Here is a 21,097-nt window from a genome sequence, read left to right on the forward strand (position 1 = left end):
GCTCATCCTGATTTCAGAGTCTGTCTCTTGGGAACCCAACCTAAGACTCTTATCTCTCCTTCAAAGCATAGTGCTGAACACACATAAAATTCAATGAAGATTTATTAGTGTAGAGACTCTTGATAGAAGAAATACAAACACAATTTAATAAAACCTTATTTGAAGGTACTGAAATATAATGTATTCTGGGATTCTATGCTGAATTACATGTATTTCCTTAAATATAATTAAAAAATCCTAGACATATTGAAAATTTCACTTGGGGTAGATAATAATAGGCTAGATACAATTTTATCAACAATATTTATGAAAATATATGAGATGCAGTTTGGGATGTGGCAGTGTAGTATCAAGGTAATTGTGTGTTATTATACTACAGTTGAGCAACAGAGTGGGAAAGCGTACATTCAATTTTCATATGACAGTAAGTTGAGAGGGACTTTTTCTCTTGACCTAAAAATGTTGACTAGAGCACAAGGAATGAAAACAGACCAGACTAGGTGCTTTTAGAGTCCCTTCATTCCACTCCAAAGTATAAAAAAAGATTCAAAGAAATCTGGTGACCTAGGTACAAAATTGAAAAATTTGGATGTGCAAATGCAAAGGGCAGGTTTTCTGTTCTCAAAGTCTGCACTGCGGTCCTTGACCTGTTGGCCCTCAATCCATTCATCACACTTCTCCTACACTACCTTGTGCCACAGGGGAGCTGACCATTACAGGGCATACATTTTAGATTCTTCAGTCACTTGGCTTACTACTGTTCTGGTCAATGGGAGCCATTAGCTGTAGAAAGGAAGGCACTTGAGGAAAGATGAGAGTTCTACCCCTTCTGCTTTGCCTCCAGATGCCTTTTTTATATCTGCAGCTCCAGCTTCTGATAGACAGGTCTGCCTTTGGTTCAACTTTTATCAAGTGTCCCTGGCTCCTAGACCCTGGTAACACTTCTTGCTCCTTGAGTCTCTTCTGCTTAAGGAAAGCTTTCTTGCTGTCTTTAATTCCTAGGTTAGTTGTAATATTGACCCTTGTTTGGGTTCTCAATTCTTTATGTCCTATAGGGTCAACTCCCTGAATTAGATTTCTTCTATTTACATATATATGTAGAAAGGTTTCTATTTTCACAGTTGGACCTTGACTAATAGAACTAGGTAAGATTTGTGTTAAGGGAAGGGAATCTGTGGAGGGACAATTGTAAAGAGAGGAGCTGAAAGTCCTCAGCATGCACTGTTCATAGGGAGAGAGGATTCGTTCCTCTCTACCATGAAGTTGGAATAGTGTGCTATAAAAAAGGAGAATCTTATCTTTTTCACAGCTGAGTATCTGTTTAGTGAATGCCTTTCCGAGCCATTGTAAAGAAGGCTTTGGAGAGGCAGCAGCCATGGAATGGAGAGTACTCTGTTTTGCACTGTTTGGAGTGACACATTTCCCATAGGCCGAGTGGGTATGGAGAAAGGTAGACAGATGTGTGTCATCTTGATAGTGCATCGACCTGAATCCTGTTTACTGGCTTGGCTGCAGGGACACCAGCCGAAAGAAGCTTGTGGGGTAGGTTGAGGGGTGGGAAAGACCGTGTAGAAATTGAGTTTACCATGTCAGAATCTTGTGAAGAACTTAACAAGTCATCTCCAAGACAAACAGGATTTGGACACCTGCCACACAGAAAACTTAACGTTGTTAGGTGGCATTATCCAGATAAGCAGCAACAACCAACAGAGTTCTATAGCAGAAAGCAGTTGGGTAAAGAGACCCTGTTTCTTTTCTTCTCCTGGAAACCACTTCAACCCATTTATGAAGTTAGTTCTTGATGCGAGGGGATAGAGCAGGTGTCCTGCAACCAGGCTCCCACACTGCACAACTTGTTGGCATCACATTTTTGGAGTTAGAGGTGAAGGGTCAGGGCGGATTCCTCTGGATCTCCAGTTTCACAAGCCTAATAACTGAAAACATACAGACATCTCTGGAATCTGCTCTAGATATCATTCCAAAAAAAGAAGCAGGAATGGGAAGTCAACCAATCATGTTTGAAAGTAGTGATTAGAAAAACTAAAGTTTCTTCTTGTTAATATTGAACCGAGTTCAAACTTCTCAGGGAAATGGTTACCCTTACACTATCAGTTTGTCGACAGCACAGTTTCACAAACAACATTTGTGGTCCAGTAAGGTCAAGCTTTAAAATCTGAAATTACTTTCTTTCTGATCCTATTTCAGAACCCAACCCAGTAGAATCTCTTATTTTGTTCTTGCTCTTTCTTTTCTTGGGGTCCATAGTAGAGAATAGAGGATTCAATTTATTTGATTATTTATAAGGTGCATGGTTATTTGAATTCTATTACATTCATATGGCACATGAACTTTGCGCTCTTATTTTTATATAGTTATCAGTGATTATGAGGTGGTTTGAGGCTTGAACACAATAACATACTCAGATACAATATATTTTTAATACAATATAATTTTCCCATTTTTATTGACTGTTTTTGCACAGTCTATTCTAGAAAAGCTGTTTGTATACATTTCCCTATACATACAGTCTCCTCAGTTAATAGCGTTGCTAGTTTTCTAGATTATATTACATATGATTCCAAAAATGTCTTTTCTTATAGCCAGAATTTACTGGTTTTGTTCACTTGCCCTTCTGCAGTGTACCACAATTAGTAAATTACGGGAAACCTCCTTCCTGTCAAAAAAATAAACTACCTCCATTTCAGGCTAAACTTGATGTTCAACAAAATTCCAGAATTTCCACTAGATGGTGCTATTAGAATGCAAACAATTTAATTTATCTTTAATTACTGTCTCTATAAAATCCTCGGATTAAAATCCATTGTAGCATGTCATTTTGGCTTGAGGAGGAGGTTTGCTCCCTCCTAAACCAAATGGATTAGGATGATTTAGTATTTGGGTAAGAGACTCCAACATGCCTCCCCAAATCCCTAGGGAGACCCTAGACAAAACAATGAAAAGGCATATTTTATCCCATCTTTATCCAAACCACTTCTTATCCTTACCTGGCATTTGTTGTACCCTCAAGCTTCTCCACCAATATCTAGGGACAATCCCATAGTGACGATTTCTTTGGACCTTGGTCACTGTCCTAGCCTATGGATAGCTTACCAGGTCCTGCCTCCTCAGCTGACTAAGAGCTTGGATGAATTTACTAGATTACCAACTATTAACAATTAACCAGTTTTGACAGTTTGTCCAGTGGTTCTTAAAGAGAGGTCCCTGGGCCAGCAGCATTACCTAGGTACTTCTTAGAAATGCAAATTCTTAGGCTCCAACCCCACTCAAAAATTCTGGGAGGGGGTCCTAGGATTGTAGATTTTCACAAGCTCTCCACAAGATTCTGACGTATTTTCAATTTGAAAACCACTGGTTAGAGCCTTCCTGGTAACAAGACTGTCTTATCCCATTTTTTGCTAACCTCTGTTCTGAAAACCCTAAAAGAAAAGCTTTGCAGGCAGGGAGGTGGGTGAAATAAATTTCTGAGGGCTTGACCCAACAAAGAGGGCTGGCTCTGCTAATACTTCAGTTTCTGCCTGTCACCACTGGGGCCTCCATTGCACGAGAATATTTAAGGCCGTGTCTAACATGTAAATTAAGTTGGAGTCTATGACTAGTTTTTTTTTTTGGAGAAAAAGGATTGAAATGCCCAGAAAGCCAGCAAGATGGCAGCCTTGTTCCTATGTTTTCTCTGCAGTACTGAAGAGCACTTTCTCGCCCGTTGGTGTAGTCAAAGAAAGGCAATCTAATAGCAGCCATGGTTTATTGCCTAGGCTGTTTATCTCTTTTTCTGCTGCAGTGAGAGTCAGAACCACTGAGGGAAGGGTAAATGTGGGGCAACCTGTGAAGATTCAGCTCGAGGCGAGATGTCTCCCTAAGCAGGGTTCAATCAAGTGCAATCAGCTCCAACAGGTGTCTGGAATAACACTGCCTTCTGTCTTGTGATTAAAGCTGACTACATGCACATACAAATCACCTGGAGAGCTTTTAAATCTCCTGATACTCAGGCTGGACCCTAGGCCAAATACATCAGAATCTCTGGGGGTAGATTTAGGCCATCAGTATATTTCAAAATTTTCCCAGGTGATTCTATGTACATCCTGGGTTTGGAAACACTAGATTATGAAATTGGTGGCAAAGTTGTTTCAATGTAGAAATCTCGGTCGTTGTGTCACACCCTATGAATTTCAACAATGGGATTTGTCTTTGCCGGTATATTGATATTCAAAATGGAGAGATTTTGTTGTACAACCAAAAGGCATTGCCTTCTCCTTCTCCTCTTCCCCTCCTCCTTCTCACTCTCCTTTATTTTCCTTTCTTTTTCCTTTGAAATTAAGACTGAAAATCTAAAATTGTGGCTACAAAATGGGCATGTCATTGCTATTTACAAAAAATTTCTAACCTGAAATATATAGTCGGTGTTCTGAGTTTAAAATATCTGAATCCAAAAAAACTTTCATTTTTGCCTTTGACTACATATTCTTAGGTGCCCATACACTACAGTCCTATAGGCCCTATTTTAAAAGATATGAAGAGTAAAAAATGCACTTAACATCAGGATTTGATGAAAGGTTGCTATTTTCATCTCATTAGCTCGTATTGATATGACAGAACAAAAACATTCTGTAATGATAACTTCGAAAACTGCAGAACTTACTCCATAGAACTGTGGAAAATAAAAGTTGTTAATTATTCTATAATACAAAACTACTTTTGTACTGAACAAGATGAGTTTAATGAAATTATGTGAATATTTTTTTCTCTATTCATTCTGAAAAGTCCTATATGTTTCAATGTAAAATTCTTAATAACAGATATAATGAAAACTGGAGAAAAATATAGTTGTGAAATATAAAATATGAAACCTGGTTCAACTTAGTATAAAATTATAAAATGAGATAAAACTTAAGGACCTAAAAAGCATCCCTGAAATTCCTGTTAGTGATACATTGTTAACTTTTCTCTAGGCATAACCTTTTGAAATGTAAATGTTACTAAAAGAAATAATTTGTGAGGTTCTTCCTCCACAAAGTTTATCAAGTCATTCTCTGTAAATGAAGTTAGGTTAGAAAAATGGGAGGCTAGGGAAGAGAGTCCACTGAAAAAGAATAGGTTGGGCAAAAGGGGTTTATTTTCCATTTCAATTTAGAAATAGGCCAGGGTCTAAAACTATAGATTTTGAAGTGGTTCATTTGTAGGATTAAAAGTGATACCTTGTTAGCTTGCGGGTACCCTAAAAAGCTACAGATCAGTATGTGCCATGCATTCCAGAAAAGGACCTCTTCTATTACTGAAGTCGTATCCAAGATAGTGTTGCTATTTTAAAATTTAGGCAATCTCCAGCATTTAATCAACATTAATTAGGAAGCAGCAAACTTTTGAAATTATGGCTTAAATTTAGTTTAAGTTTTAAATAATGCACCCAGAATCCCCGGCAGATTTTTGCACTTTTGTCTATGAGATATGAGCGGTTGGCAAAGGGGTTGAGACTTATTTGGTATTGAACCTAATTTGTCGTTTAATTGGTAAACCTCCGTTCCTTTGACACTAAAAATTTTAAGCATCAACACCTTTCTGTCTAAAGACATAAACATGTTCAATCAATGCGGAGTCAGATCATTTGTTTCAATAGCTGCTTATGTTTTCTTTTGTTGATATGTTAAAATAGTTAAACACTTGCATTCATCTCATCCTTTTAAAGGTGCTCCATCAGGAAACAGTGAGGTAACATGTTTGGTGACAGCAGGCTGTCATCCTGCTGTAAGAAAAAGATGAATAATGTTTTAAAATCTTCCATCTTGGCTTTCTCCCTTTTAAGACATACACATCATTATAGAAAGGAGCACTGCAGCTATGTTATTTAAAGAGTTTATTTTTTTTATATCTTCATTATTAAATCAAATGGTACATTTACTTACACGGTTCTGCATAAAATGAAATTGCTGCATGACATTTCTTATTGATTATAATTTCCATTTTGAACGATCTAGTCATGCGTTCTTGAAATTTCATAAATGCTTTTAGTATTCATGTTAGTAATTTTCATTTTTCTTTCTTGGCAATTTAGCTGCCAAATCCTTCCCCATTTTAAGCATTATCTTGCTTATATTTTGTGATTTACCTGCTATTTGTCAAAACAATTTTTAAAATGACATTTTCTAGTTTATCATTTGAGCACAGCATGAAGAAAAATTGGATATTCAAATTCATATTAGTGAATATTTTTGTTACATAAAATCGCTTTTGTGTAAATTTGTAATTCCAATAAAAATTATTTGAGAATGTCTGTTACTTCATGAACTTAAAAAGGACCAATATAATCCTATGATAATATTACCTGTTCTGTGAAGCATAGTATTTGGCTGTAGCTAAAATTTCATTACTTTTGGATCCAGGCTAATTTCTTCTAGGTTTTCAACTTGTGGATCTTGAGTAAGTGTATGACTTACATAAGCCCAAATTATTCCATTTTAGGGTATTCTATGATTTTCTTGAATCTACTATAGTATTTGATGATCTGAGATATCATAGAACTTTATATATCACAGTAACTTCATTACTCAATAGTAGCTTATCCACATAATTACTTTATTCTTACTGTTTGCTTGGTAGAAAAAGATAGCATTTGGTCACTCTGGCTTTATCTCCCTTAAATACTAGAAAATGACTAATTGATTCGGAGACAGACATTTCCCCCATTTAACATCTGAAATTAGGATGCAGCTTATAATCAAAGACATTTTATAATTATAATTGGCAGTGTTTTAACATTTGTTAGTGATAAATGGAATATACTACATCAGTCTATGGTATCATAGGTTTAAATAAAATATGATAATTAAATTGTTTGGATTTAACAATGATTTAACTGTTCTTTGTTTCCAAAGAAATTGAAAAAACAGCTTTTGCTTTTATAGTTAACTGAGCAGTCAAGATTCTTGTGCCATTTTTGCACACTAAATGCCCAAAATATTCTGAGCTATCTGGAGTGTGAGGAAATGGGCAACAGCATAGAGTAGAAATTCCTGTTAGTTTAGAACCGATCTAAGCATACAGCTGAGAATATTGACCACTTCCTTCTTCCACCTAATTTGTTTCCAGTAAGGTTCTCAAGTTAAGTGCTACTTAACTTGAAACTTTATTTTTTTTTAGAGAAACTTTGTTTTCTGCAAATATTAGGTTATAATTTGATGTTCCATTCCTAGAGGTCCTTTTTTTTCTTCATAAATATCAAACCTGATTATGAAAATATAGAGAGAAATCATTTATATATGTAGGCTTTTACATGTATTTAAAGTGTTGGGTTTATAAAAGCTATTCTGTAAGTGATTTTGAGCGCGTCACTTAATATAATAAGTATTCTTATTATAATAAGTATCCTATAATAATAAAGGTCAGAATAGTGACTGAAGTGTGGTAGTTTTATATCACTTACTTATATACATGACTTTGGAGAGAAATTTTTCTGCAAGGACTAGACTGCCTAAGGTTTTTCTTTTTTGGAGTGCATGGGCTGGGAATCAAACCCAGGTGTCCAGCATGGAAGGCGAGCATTCTACCACTGAACCACCCGTGCACCCCGCTTAAGGGTTTTAAACAGCACATCTGGTGAAGTCTGGACTAAAATCTTTTGTGGGTAATTCCTTGTGCTATGTATAGGCATTTATTATTGTTCCAAAAACCTTAAAATTGCTCTCAAAATAAGGATCATTTTAAAAAACTATGTTTCCTTGCCAGTATAGTGTGTTGGGTGCCTATGAAAATCTTCTTATAATAAGTTTTAGGGAATGTTCCCACTTGAACTTCTTCAGTAATCCCTTATTTTTCCATCCCCCAAAGATATTAAACTCTAAAGACCATACTGGTTACTATTGATTAAATAATACTGAATGTCTCCTATGTGTCAGCCACTCCTTTAGACACTGAGATTATAGCAGAGTTAAGAGACTGTCCTCACGAGGCTTACCTTTTAGTAGAGAGAGCTCAACCCTAAACCTAATAAGTAAGTATATGTTTAGTATGTTAGAACTTTATAAGTGCTGTACAGAAAATAAAACAATAAGAGTGATGGGAAGTTCTAGGCTGGAGGATGGGAAATTTTCAATTTTAAATAGGGTGGGTAGGGTAGGTCTCCTTGAAAAAAATGACCTTTGAAAAAAGACTTGAACACTGAGAGGAAGTCAGAAGAGGATTCCAGGAAGAGGGAAAAATAAGCTCAGTGCAAAAGCCAGGGTTCAAGGAGGGGTAGGGGATGGTCACAGAGGTCCCAGAGACCAGGTCCTATAGGCCTCAGAGGACAGACAGTGGCTCTCCCCCTGTGAGAGATGCGGAAGTAGCTGTACACTGTAAGCTGAGGAATGATGCAAAAGACTGACATTGTAAAAACATCATTGTGACTGATAATAGATTTTACTTTTATTTTATGGGTCTTATTTAAGATAATAAAGGTTACATAAGTGGAAGGGTGATAAGTGAAGTCAGCATTTTGGAGTGAAACACATAAAAAGCACTTTGGAATGAAATGTTCTAGTCCTTGAGATGCAAAATATTTCTACCCACCAACAAGCATTCTGCTTCAAAAAATATATTAAACTCTTTAAAGAATGTGGTTGTATGTTCAGTTTTTATTATAGCCTCATAGGTTATGCCTGTATATATTCAGGAACAAGTATTGTCTGCCTTTTGGCTGATAAACTCTGCCAAGTTCCTGTACACACAAAAGCATATTTGCAAAGGACATATGTGTCCCATAGTCTTGATTTGGTTGGTAAAGGACTCAAAATTATTCAGTCCCTATATTGTACTGGAGCTAGGTGTTAGGAATATAAGAAAAGTTAATGAATTCTTCTTCCTCAGTGAACTCCTGATCTGGGAAAGATACAAGAGAGTCATATGTTGGGATTTTTGCTGTCCCCAAGAGAAGGAAACAGAAATATTCCATTATATTTTCTTCTGTCAGACCATTTTCTCTCTCTTTTTAAAAGTAGCTACTTCAGGGGTTTGCAAAGGTAGTTCAGTGGTAGAATTCTCATCTGCCATGTTTGGTTCCCGGTTCATGCACCCCCCCCCCAAAAAAAACCAAACAAACAAGCAAGCAAAACAAAAAACAAAACAAAGAAAAATTCAACAAATGGTGCTGCAATAATGGGATACTCACATGGAAAAATAATGAAATGTGACCCTGCCACAGAGCATACCAAAAAAAAAAAGTAGCTACTTCATTTAAGATAATATGCTACTAGGATTTTCCTGAGGAAGCTCAGGAAATGTCTTCTGCTAAATATCTTCTCATAAGTGTGCTTAGGCTATTTAATGGCTTAAATATGTAAACAGTAAAGTTGAATTACTTATGCAGCCCCTTCCTTCGGAAGGGTAGACATGCTGTGCAGGTGATATCTCTCACTAGGCTTCAGTGTCAAATCTATGTTCTGGCTCCAAATAATTTCTTTGATGCTTGGTTGGGCCCAGGTAAGAAGTCAGTTTGTTACCTAAAAATAAAAATGGAAAAACATTTAGAATTTCTGCTTAAGATTGTTTGGAAAAAATGTGGGAGAACTCAGGTTTCAAATAATCCTGTTGTGAGGATTGCCCTCTTTAGTTCTGCCTAGGGTAATACAATATTTTTGCCACCTGGTGACATTCAGTGGCTTGCTGTCTGTCAAATTGGAACCATTAATCTAAAATCCACAAAACACACTGACCTCCTGAAGAACTATCAGCCACATTAATCACATGGTGAGCAGTAATTAATACCTTCACTGCACATCTTAGCAGATGCCAAGTGGTAACTGTGCCCAGAGACAAAGCCATTTGGTGGGTGGTCTGATGTTTTTATTTTTATTTTTTATTTTTAGGATGCGCTGAGACACATTGGTAAGAAACTTGTTGTCCAAATGAATGAGAAAATTAAGGACTCCCTCCTTTGTCTAGCAGCATTGCTTAGAACATGCCAATAGTATGGATGTCTTAGATGCACCTAGATAATCATCTTTATTCTGTGATTATGTGAAATATATAAAAGACACTTTTACACATTACTGGCACCTGGTAATGTATCATTAGATATTTATTAAGTGAATGATTGAATATATGTATATGAAATACATATAAACTAAGGTAAAGGTATAAACTTTTCAACTGTAAGGTAGGTTGGTGTCATATCCATATCCTTTTTGCCTAGCAATATGTCTGGCATAGAGAAGGTACCCAATAAATGCTTGTTTATTAGAAAATATGCTCTTCCTTGACAAGGCTTCAGTAGGAGACTTCTTGCCTTCAAGGCTGCTGATAATGTGCATATTGGTAAATGGGGCTCAGCTGCCAAATGAATTTTTAAAAAGCATATTAATGTCAAAGTAAGAGTATGTTGTAGGAGGAAAGAAGCTAAAAAACTGGAGAGATTCTTACTGTAATTTTTATTATAGTTACTCCTAAAGGGAAAAAGCAGCAAAAGTCCTAGACGTGTTTTCAAAGTTTTCTGAGGGCAAAGAAATTAAAAGTATTCAAAAGATAAGTCCTCTGTCTAAAAAAAATACACATACACACAACAAAACTAACTTTAGAAAGATTATTAGATATTACTATCTCATTTTTACTCTAGCCAGTAGTATCAAAACAAAAATAAAACAGAATGCCCCTGCTTTCAGTCAAAACATTGACAAATGTAAATTTTTGTGTTGAAGGAGTTGTGTAGCTTAGGCACTTTTAAAAAAACTTTTAATTGTAGGGTTTAACAAATGAATAATATAAAATATATACAAAGCAAAGAAATAAAAAAACAATAGTTTTCCAAGCACTCTTCAACAAGTAATTACAGGACAGATTCCAGAGTTTTTCGTGGGCTACCATACCATCCTCTCAGATTTTTCCTTCTAGCTGTTCTGGAACATTTATTCATAGAAGGAATAAATATTCGTTTACCATCACAATCGACTTATATTTTCTTTTTTTGTGAAAAATAACATATATATAAAAGAGCAAAAAATTTCAAAGCACAGCACAACAATTAGTTGTAGCACAGATTTCAGAGTTTGACGTGGGTTACAATTCCACGGTTTTAGGTTTTTTCTTCTAGCTGCTCTAAGATACTGGAGACTAAGAGAAATATCAATTTAATGATTCAGCAATCATGTTCGTTTGTTAAACCCTACCTTCTCTGTATAACTCCACCATCACCTTTGATCTTTCTATTCCACTCTTTAGGGGTATTTGGGCTCTGGTATCTAGGCACTTTTTGAAAACATTTTTTATTATGAAATGTAACATATATACAAAAATGCAATAAATTTCAAGGTACGTTGTAACAAGTAGTTATAAACAGATTTCAGAGTTTGTTATGGGTTAGTTACACAATTTTAGACTTTTCCTTCGACCTACTCTAAGACACTTACTGGAGACTAAAATAAATATCAATGTAATAATTCAGAATTCATATTCATTTATTGAATCCTATCTTCTCTGTTATAACTCCTCCTTCTCCTTTGATCCTTCTCCCAATCTTTAGGGGTATTTGGGCTCTGCCTTTTCTAACTTCTTCTTGTTGGAAGGGGTGTTAATAATATGGGATAGGGAGATGGTACTAATTGATGTTCTTGGAGAGGCTGGCCCCAGGACTTATCTGGCTTAGGAACCCATCTGGAGGTTGTTGGTTTCTGGAAAAAAGTTATCTTAGTACGTGAAACTTTGGTTGAATCTCAAATATAGCCCTAGGTTTAGGGGTCACAGGAATGGTTTTGGTTGAGGGTTGGCAAATGATGTTAATTAGCAATATTTAGCTAAAGCTTGTGTAAAAAGTAGCCTCCACAGTAGCCTCTCAATTCTATTTGAGCTCTCTTAGTATATAGGCACTTTTTGCTAATGGAACTAAAATTCAATTATGTATTGAATACTTTTTAATGAATTTATTAAATAATTAAATGGATTAGCCTTTTTGTTCTCAGAATGTACCATATCTAAGGAAACTTTGAAATTCCTTTATGGTTTTACTGAGCTTTATTTGTAATAGAAAAAGTGATTAGTGTATGTCAGCATATCTGGAGGGGGGATGATCAATGATGAAAGTAACTTTACCCTACTGGTTTAAAACATTCTAAAAACTATAAACAAAATGAAAGTTTACCATGATGGAGAACAAATGAGGCAGATTTAGGCATTCAGTACTTGTCTTTCTAATTTAGTGGCTTGTGACTTTCTGATCTACTGCTTTATTCGTTTGATATGCTTATCAATTATTCATTTGTTTGGTTTCAGCTTGGCCCTCAATCTGATCACCCTATCATGTAGTTAGCTGGTGTCTCTCTCAAGTACATAGTTTTTCACTTTCTCCTGTCCTTTTCACGTCTGAGAGATACCCTACTGCTTAAAAAGTATCCACTTCAGAAGATCAAACACCACCCTTCCCACTTGGATTTGCTTTCAATTTAAGAATAAAAATACACCTGAAATAATTTAATCTGCAATTCAATTTCAGAATTAAAATATATCTGTTCAAATGAGTTATGTAAAGTTGGTAGTTTCACCAATTTTAAAATAGTCTTTCACAGCTCCCACTACCACCACTTTAAATATTTGTAAGCATTGAGATCTGTTTCTTGTGGGGGGGCCCAGGGTTGACCCCTCTGACTTGCAATACTAAGCACCCATGATGGACTATCTTGTTTATTTATCAAATTTAAAGAGTGTTTTAAGTGTGAAAGCAACCTTAACTCATACAATCAAAATATGGTAACAGTTATTTATAACTGTGACTGTCATGTACCTAGACATTTTTTTTTTATTTTTTTTTTTTACATGGGCAGGCACTGGGAATTGAACCCGGGTCCTCTGGCATGGCAGGCAAGCATTCTTGCCTGCTGAGCCTCCGTGGCCCGCCCCCTAGACATTTTTATGTCAGAGAGCAATCAGGTGTTGTGTAGCTTATGCTGTATAAGCACCTATGCTATATAGGCCTTAAGACAAAATGCTAGAGATATTTTGCGTAACTTTTTATTAAACAGGAGTAATTTATAATGCAATGTGTACTTTGTCACATGATGCACACATTGAAAACTAAGTTCATTGTAAGGAAAATTTAAAATGATCAAACCCACAGTTTATATTTTCAAGTATTCTGACAAATAGTTTTGGCAAACAGTTTCTCAAGTCATGTTTCAGTCTCCTGACATTATTTTCTCAGATTGAAGCCTATCAATTCGAAATGTATTCACACTATTGCATGAACAAACCTTGGAGGATATTTTAGAAAAGAAACCTTAAATTCAGTAGGGAAAATGGAAGGAGTTATATTGAGTAAAGTTGAGCAATTTGTAGTATTTGAACTGAGCTAATACATGATGGAACAAGAAAGCTGTAAGTTTGAACAATTACTGTATAAAAGATAGTAAGAAAAGCTGAGTTATCAGAATTTGGCTCTGATAATATGTGGGTTGCAGAGGGAAAAAATGAGTACCTGCATGATTGTCCTATAGTTTCTATATGAGGATATAAAATATTTTTACAGCTGATCTCATACATTATACATACACAATTAAAGTAAACTCTGCTGGTATTATGCAAAAATGAAAAACAGTTTATCAGATGGAAGATAAGCACTGCCTAGCCACAGAAAAATGTGAATTTCCATATAGAGAAGTCATAGCTGAAATGAATTGTCCATTTAAAAGAGAAAGTAAGGCAACTTATTCAGATCCCCTTTTGATTAATATTGCTAGGGTTTTGGTTTGTAACTCAAAGACGTAGATGAGAAAAATATGCTAAAATTCACAGCACAGTGTTATAGCATGTTATACAGGGACACAAACTTATGACATAACAATAAAAAAATTACTGCATGGAGTTAAAAAACAAATACTGAAAATGACCTTCTGCAGGTAAGAGCAGCAATTTGAATGCCATTTGCAGCTTTTGCAAAATAAGCATGACCATTTTGTCCCTAGCCCCATAGCGTTTTAAAAGGGAGGAATTTTGAAAGGAGGACAGGGAAAGGTCATGGAGAGAGGGTTTGTGTGTGTGTGTGTGTGTGTGTGTGTGTGTGTATGTGTGAATATGTATGTGTGTCTCTTGGATAGGGGTGGAAAAGGGAAGGACATGGAGTAGAACAAATTCCCAAAGGGACTTTCCCTGGCTGCCATTCTTTATGTCTAAATTACAAGGATAGGCTAAATAACAGTATCTAACTTGCTGAAAAGAGAGAGAACAGAGGGGTCAGTAGAACCTGAGGATCAAGAAAAACCACAGGAAAAAAGACATGCAGGAGCTTGAGCTGTCCAGCAAACTGTGAAGCAAAGGTGGGCAGTAACTACTAATGGTCAGAAAAATTAGGGACATATGACAAATCATGCCTTGGAGTCAAGCACCATCTTGAGGCAGGATAGCCATTTCTTAGAGTATTTAACCTGCAGCTTTCAGAAGTATTTGCAGACAGCAACAGAAGAAGGCATGTGGGTAACATATTCATAGAATGAATAATAAATGGGTGAAACAGCCCTCTCAGTCCAGATGGATGCTCTACAGCAAATGCAAATTATAATGCACATAGGAAGAGTTTGGTGTTTGTGACTAATCAAGAAGATTCTCCCCCACAGCAGTGCAGAAGAGTGCAGGAGTGTGGAAATGCAGAGATAAGTGATGAAAGATGTGTTAGATTCAGTTGTCAACTTGGCCAGGTGAGCATACCTAGTTCTGTTGCTGCGGACATAAGCCAATGGTACGTGAACCTCATCTGTTGCTAATTACATCTGCAGTCAGCTAGGAGGTGTGTCTGCTGCAATGAGTGACGTTTGACTTAATTGGCTGGTGCTTAAATGAGAGAGCACAAGGTAACACAGCCTAAGCAGCTCAGCATTCCTCATCTCAGCACTAGCAGCTCAGCCCAGGCCTTTGGAGATGCAGAAAGAAGTCACTCCGGGGAAAGTTGTTGGAACCCAGGGGCCTGGAGAGAAGACCAGCAGAGATCATCCTGTGCCTTCCACGTAAGAAAGAACCTCAGTGGAAAGTTAGCTGCCTTTCCTCTGAAGAACCAACAAAATGAATCCCCTTTAATTAAAAGCCAATCTGTCTCTGGTGTGTTGCATCCCGGCAGCTGGCAAACTAGAACAGAAGATAAGACAGCAAGGGTAATAATAACAGTTGAGTTCAGAAGCCTTTAACATTAGAAACTGGATATATGTAAGTGCAGAAAGACTCAGAAATTTTTACAGCTTGATGTACTTAGAGTTTTTACTACTATCTAAAGAATTTCATCTGATGAAAATAAGAAAACTAAAAACAGAATCCGCTCTGGCAGAGGGTTTTGTGTGAGGAGAGACTGTTGTTTAGAAGAGAATCCCACCTGAGAAATAAGTGATGTCATATGTATGCGCTGAAATTGATCATTTTAGAAAATCACCTTAGATAGTACACTGATGGCATTTTTACTTCGAAGGTCTATTCTTTTCTATTTTAATTTTTTCATTAGAGAAGTTGTTGGTTTACAGAAAAATCATGCAGAAAATACAGCGTTCCCTTATACCCCTGTCTCACACACACAGATTTCCCTATTACCAACATTTCTCATTAGTGTGGTACCTTTGTTAAAATTATTCTGATTTTTATTTCTTTTGAATACAATGCTGTGCTGAGATAAGAGGCTGTAGCAAGAAGATACTATTTTGTTTCACGGGCCTAGAATATTCCTCTTCCACAGTATTTTTTTGACTTTTAAAATCTAATAAGTTGCATAGATGGTTGTCCATCTTGGGTGAGGTCTGGTTTCTAGAAAAAAATTCTAGATGAGATCTTGGGTACGAGAAAAAAATCACTTACCAAACTCTCTCCCCTGCCTAGTTTCCTAGAATTTTTCTTTTGATATTCTATCCTTTGGATTAAGCAGTGTCTGACTGCTAATTCTCCCCAAATGTGTCTTTTCCTCGGAAGAGTGACTTATTCAGTCTCAAACACTTTTTGTGTATATTGATTTAAATTGCATTATCTTTTTGCTCGTGAAGCAAGGGCAGGAACAGAGGTGAGGAAGCGCCTACCTCAGGGAAGATATTTTGCAGTGGAGGTAGAAGTGTAAAAGTGGGGGTGATGAGTGATAAGGGGGTACCAAAGACAAATTTCATGTTTTCACAGTTTTGCTAAGGCTGATGCAGTGACAAAAACTAAGTGCATAAAACCTCACAAATAAACAAATTTATGTTTCTCAAGGAATCTTGTTTTACAGAGGTAAAGGCAATATTTCTGACTGGAAATGCTATGTATTTTCCATATAGTATTACTTCTTAGGGCAAAGATTTCTCTGGAATAAATGAATCCATTTGCATATTTTCTATAGGCATACATCATTATAATTTTAAGCCATTCAACAAATCTGAGGAAAAACTATAAAGGAATCATCCTTCTATGAGAATCTATTTTTGAAGAGTGGATTTAAAAATTCATCATGCTTGTCAAAATATGACAATTATTTATTAAATGATAGAATTCAGGGCTGATGGTGGTCTTATTTCATTTATTTTCTGTAAGCAAACCCTCTTCTTCTTTTGACAGGTGAATACAAACAACACTTACAGACTGACATTTTTCTCAGAGAAATAAACATAGGATTTAATATCACCAATGATTAAATTCCCCCCCCTTTTTAAACCCTAATTCCAGAATATAATGGAACATAAAAACAGGTTTTTGTCACAAGTCCCATTTGAGGGGTATGTTCAGTTCCAGGCCCTGGGGAGATGTCCTGTTTACAAAGCCTTTCCTTCCATTAGCTCTACCTGACCTTCAGTGTGGACTCACTTAGCCCTGGAGCACCGCAGATAACAGGCCCGAGGATGACTAAGACTATATAAAAGTCAGGAATCTTCCACAGCAGATAACCTAAATTATCTTGTCACCATTTCGAGCAAATGAAATAGAAACCCAAGATAAGGACAATGACTGTTTTCCACAAGATGGCAGTGGTATTTGTGCAAATATTAGAAGCATAGCATTCACTGTGTATGATACCAACTGTGACACAGTTTTGCCCTTGTGAATTTAATGCTTGTGAAAGCCATGCCATGGTTGTTTTCTCTGCCATGGCCTGAGTTCTCAAGAACAATTAGCCTTACTTTCATAGGAGAGAAAAAAATGCTGCATATATAATATAATGCTTATATAAAATGTCTTTCTCTAAGAGCTAAAAGTATTTCGCAGCAGTAATTTAATTAACCTCATGCTTTGTCTCTGAGGCAGGAAAAAGGAATTACTGTACATCTTATTTGTCACAAAGAATTTAAATAATTTATTGATATTGTTCAAGGGGGAAACGGTGGCACAGGGAATAAAACATTTGTTGGATTTTAGTCCAAAATCCTAATCAGTTAGCCAAGCTGATGTGTGTGTGTGTGTGTGTGTAGAAAGTCATGCTTATAGAGAAGAGATGTTATTTGGTCCTTATTAAAAAATGAATTTTTCACAAATGCATATTCCAAAACATTGGTTCTCAAATTTTTATATGAATGACAAACACTTTAGCTTGAGATTTTATTGCTTAACAATACTGAAGAGCTTTTAAAATACAAAAACTTGTGACCCCATCCCCAGATTTCATAAGTCTGGACTGGAATTTTCATCATAACCCAGGTGATTCTGAGGTATGTAGTCTTGCCCACATTTGGAGAAACTGCTCTAAAAGCCTCAAGTTATGTACTGGTGAGATAGAGAAGTTGGCCTAATTTCCTAAAATTAGAAGAACCTCTTTTCTTTGGCGTAAGATACACTGTGTTACATTAAAAACTTGAAATGTAACACTTTCCCTCCATTTTTGAAAGGATAAATCCCTAAGTGCAAATTATTATGCTTTATTCATAAGTTTTATTTTAAAATCTGTTAAAATTTCAAGTATAATTATTTTTAAACCATACTTTCAGAAGCACAACTATAACAAATATTTTGTCAAATTAATAGATGCTTCAATTTTCTCTGGGAGTTCAATGGTCACTGTCACATCATCACTAGGAAATTAGATTTTAGTATATCTAGAATCATGTACTTTTAAAGTTAGAAGGGATCCTAAAGATATTCAGGAACCAGATAGAGTGTAAAAGTTAGCCTCTTCCTGCTAGCATCGCTGTTCCTCTTCTGAGATAGAAATCAACACAGCTTTTTTACTTAATTTTATCTACTTGCTAAAGTTTGATAATATGGGAATTTTGGATGCAGCAGGAGGGCAACAGATGCAGGAATGAGAGGTATCAGACCGTGATGCAGGAATTTCAAAGGACATGGTGTGAGGGCTTGAAGGTGACTGCATGAAGTCACCTTGGAGCAGGCAGACCTTCCCCTCTTTCTAGTTCAGCTGTGCTCTCTGTGGAAAATCCCCAAACCCCCTCTCCTTGCAGGCAAGCGAGATAAGGCACATTTCCTGGTATAGAAACCCCCTCCCCTAGCCTTTAGGAACTGGTAAAAATGCACGTAGGCAAAAGAAGACATTCCCGGGGTGGGGGCCCCTCAATGGTTCAGCTCTGGGCCATTCCTGACTTAAATCAGCCAATTGTTTACCTTGTCTTTAACATTTTTATTGTCTATAAAAGCTAAGCTTGCCTTTTGTTCGGGGCTCAGACTTTTGAGGTGACTCAGCTGGGCCCTCGTGCGCATGAGCTAATAAAACCTGCTTCCCGAAACTGCGGATCCTTAGTCTCAGCCTGTTCTAACTTCGCGGAATGTTTCTGGAGGCCTGAGGCCTCGTTCCTGGTTTTCGCGCTACAACCTTCACTGGCATTGAAGGTACAGAAGGGTTGGGGTTAGATTCTCAAATAGGTTTTTTAGAGGGTTGTTAGTGTACTGTGGATTTTCTGCCTTCTCCTCAAGTCAAGAAAGGTGATTTAAGAAGGAAGCAAAGTCTTAATATGGGCTTATTGTAATTTGAGGGGGGGTGGGGCATAATGGATGGGTGTGTGATTCCTGCCCAGAAGATCTTAGGGGAAAGAGAAAAGCAGATAAAATCATTTGACAGCCAGATTGTTCCCCAAATAGCTGCATTTCTATGTCACCATATCCCTGTTAATCCTTGACAGTGTCCAGCTTCCGAATGTTTGCCAGTTTCTTAAGCGTAAGGTGATATTTAATTTTTGTCTTACTTTGCATTCCTCTGATGGCCAATAAACTTAAACTGAGACTAGAATCCAGGACTCCTGGGTCAAATGGAAGAGAAATCCAGGGCAGAGCTTTGTGCTAGATAAAACGGAACTTAGAGCAACTCAGCTTCTTTCGGGTTAGCATAAGTGAGTCTAATGTAGATTTTCTTCAGATCTGCCAACTTTCTGAGAAGGGCAGAGGGGTGTAAAGTTAACATTATTGACACATAGTTATGAAATTTTGTATTTGGAGATAATTGTAGTTGGGAGAAATAGTACAAAGAGATCCCATGTACCTTTTACCCAGTTTCCCACTATGGTGGCATCTTGCAAGAATGGCCAAATCCCATTTCTCAAGGTGGCCATGGTAAACCTAGGAACACCCCTTACTTCTCACTGAGGTATAGTAGGCTCCAGGGAGAAGAACCTTCCTTTCTGAGTGGATTCAGTCCTGCCCCTCACATGCAAGGGGGTAGGTACCTCTATGGCCGGGAGCTGTACTTGAAGAATATAGTTAATGCTTAATTTCACTGAAAAAGTTACTGAAACAAAACTAAGAGGAAAATATCGAGAAAGCAGCCTAGATTTATAAAATGCTAACTTTCTTTAATATGAGTGGCAAAACCCTGTGTAATCGAAAACAATAAAAATGAATATTAGTCAAGTGAAATAAGTTTCCTTAATAGAATAAAGTACTACAAATTAAATCTATTTGAAAGTCTGAATCTTTGGTTAAAATTTGGATATTAAATAAATATAAGAAAATATGTTTAAGGTGAATAATCTTAAGAATGTGATAAGAAAATATGGGGATTTGGATTTGATCAATACAATTTTAGTTAAAATTCTTGTAGATGTTAGATATAAAAAAATGTCCTATAGAACTGAAGAAATTTTGAAAAAACAGGATGGGTAATCAAAGCACTTCCTGCTGGGGAAAAGGGAACCATCTTCACTAGCTAACATTTCTAAATTACTAGACATGAATTGAAACTAGATTAGGAGGAAATTTTCAAGAAAGATATACAGAAGTTAAAACTTTTCAGTGCCCATAGTCATCGGCATTTCTAGAATTCCTGTTGAGTGAAAACAACAGAAATAGCAGCAGGACCAATTCCATGTCTTGAATAGTTTGCAAAAGTAGTAATAGCTAAGGGAAACTGTTAAGGAAAATAGCATTAACAACCAAAATTATGTAATTTCTAAATTAGATTTAGAGTGAAAGAGACTAATTCTTATTTTTACATGAACAAATAAACAAATAAAATGTTATTTTAATGGATTCTGTTGGGGAGGACTGGGATGCACCTTGTCCAAGATACGGCTGTTGACTCACATTTCATCATTTTATTGCTTGCTTCACTTCCAGGCATCAAGTTTACTGGCAGCTTAATCCTAATTTCCAAAGCACTGTCAACAACTATTTCTTTTCCTACAAATGGGATTGAAGTTCAGTGAAATGAAGTAATGAAAAAAAAAGGTATCCCTCATAAAACCAAACAATGCCTAAGAAATAAATTCACACCATCTCTCCTTAGCAATCTTAAAATGGCAAAAGTTTAATAGTACCCAGATTGCTATAAGCATTCAGGAAATATCTAGACAAATTATCAAATATGGAATCCAACACAACTCAGTAAGTCTTCTCTTTAACAAAAGTTTTTAGAAAAATATATTATTTCACAGGCTTCAATCTTTTCTAATTTTATCACAACCATAACAGTCTAATCTCAATTTTCATTTCCTAGTTGACTATACTAGATATTTAAAAATCCTCCCCTCCCCTGCAAACACACACACACACACACACACACACACACACACACACACACACACACACACACATACACATACAGTCTTCAGTGTTTCATTTATTCAACACTCTTGATTTGCTATTGGTTAGCAAGGAAAACTGAACAGTTAAAACTTCATTAACTGCTTAAAAGTTAGTTTTTATCATTGACTTATTAATCAGAAAATAAAAATGATAGATAACTTGTCCA

General features: G+C 36.3%; 1 long non-coding RNA gene across 2 annotated transcripts in view; it reads right to left on the reverse strand.

Annotated features, from left to right (window-relative positions):
• Positions 1–5,616: 5,616 nt before the first annotated feature.
• Positions 5,617–21,097, reverse strand: part of LOC143676420 (uncharacterized) — an 80,275-nt gene continuing 64,794 nt past the window's right edge. For both annotated transcript variants that reach the window (XR_013172070.1, XR_013172071.1), the window contains 2 exons: positions 9,348–9,488; positions 5,617–5,758 (listed from right to left, as the gene is read on the reverse strand). This is a non-coding gene — a long non-coding RNA (uncharacterized LOC143676420). The remainder of the gene's footprint in view (positions 5,759–9,347; positions 9,489–21,097) is intronic.

The sequence above is a fragment of the Tamandua tetradactyla genome, chromosome 3, assembly GCF_023851605.1.
Source record: "Tamandua tetradactyla isolate mTamTet1 chromosome 3, mTamTet1.pri, whole genome shotgun sequence".
In the NCBI taxonomy this organism is placed as follows: Eukaryota; Metazoa; Chordata; class Mammalia; order Pilosa; family Myrmecophagidae; genus Tamandua; species Tamandua tetradactyla.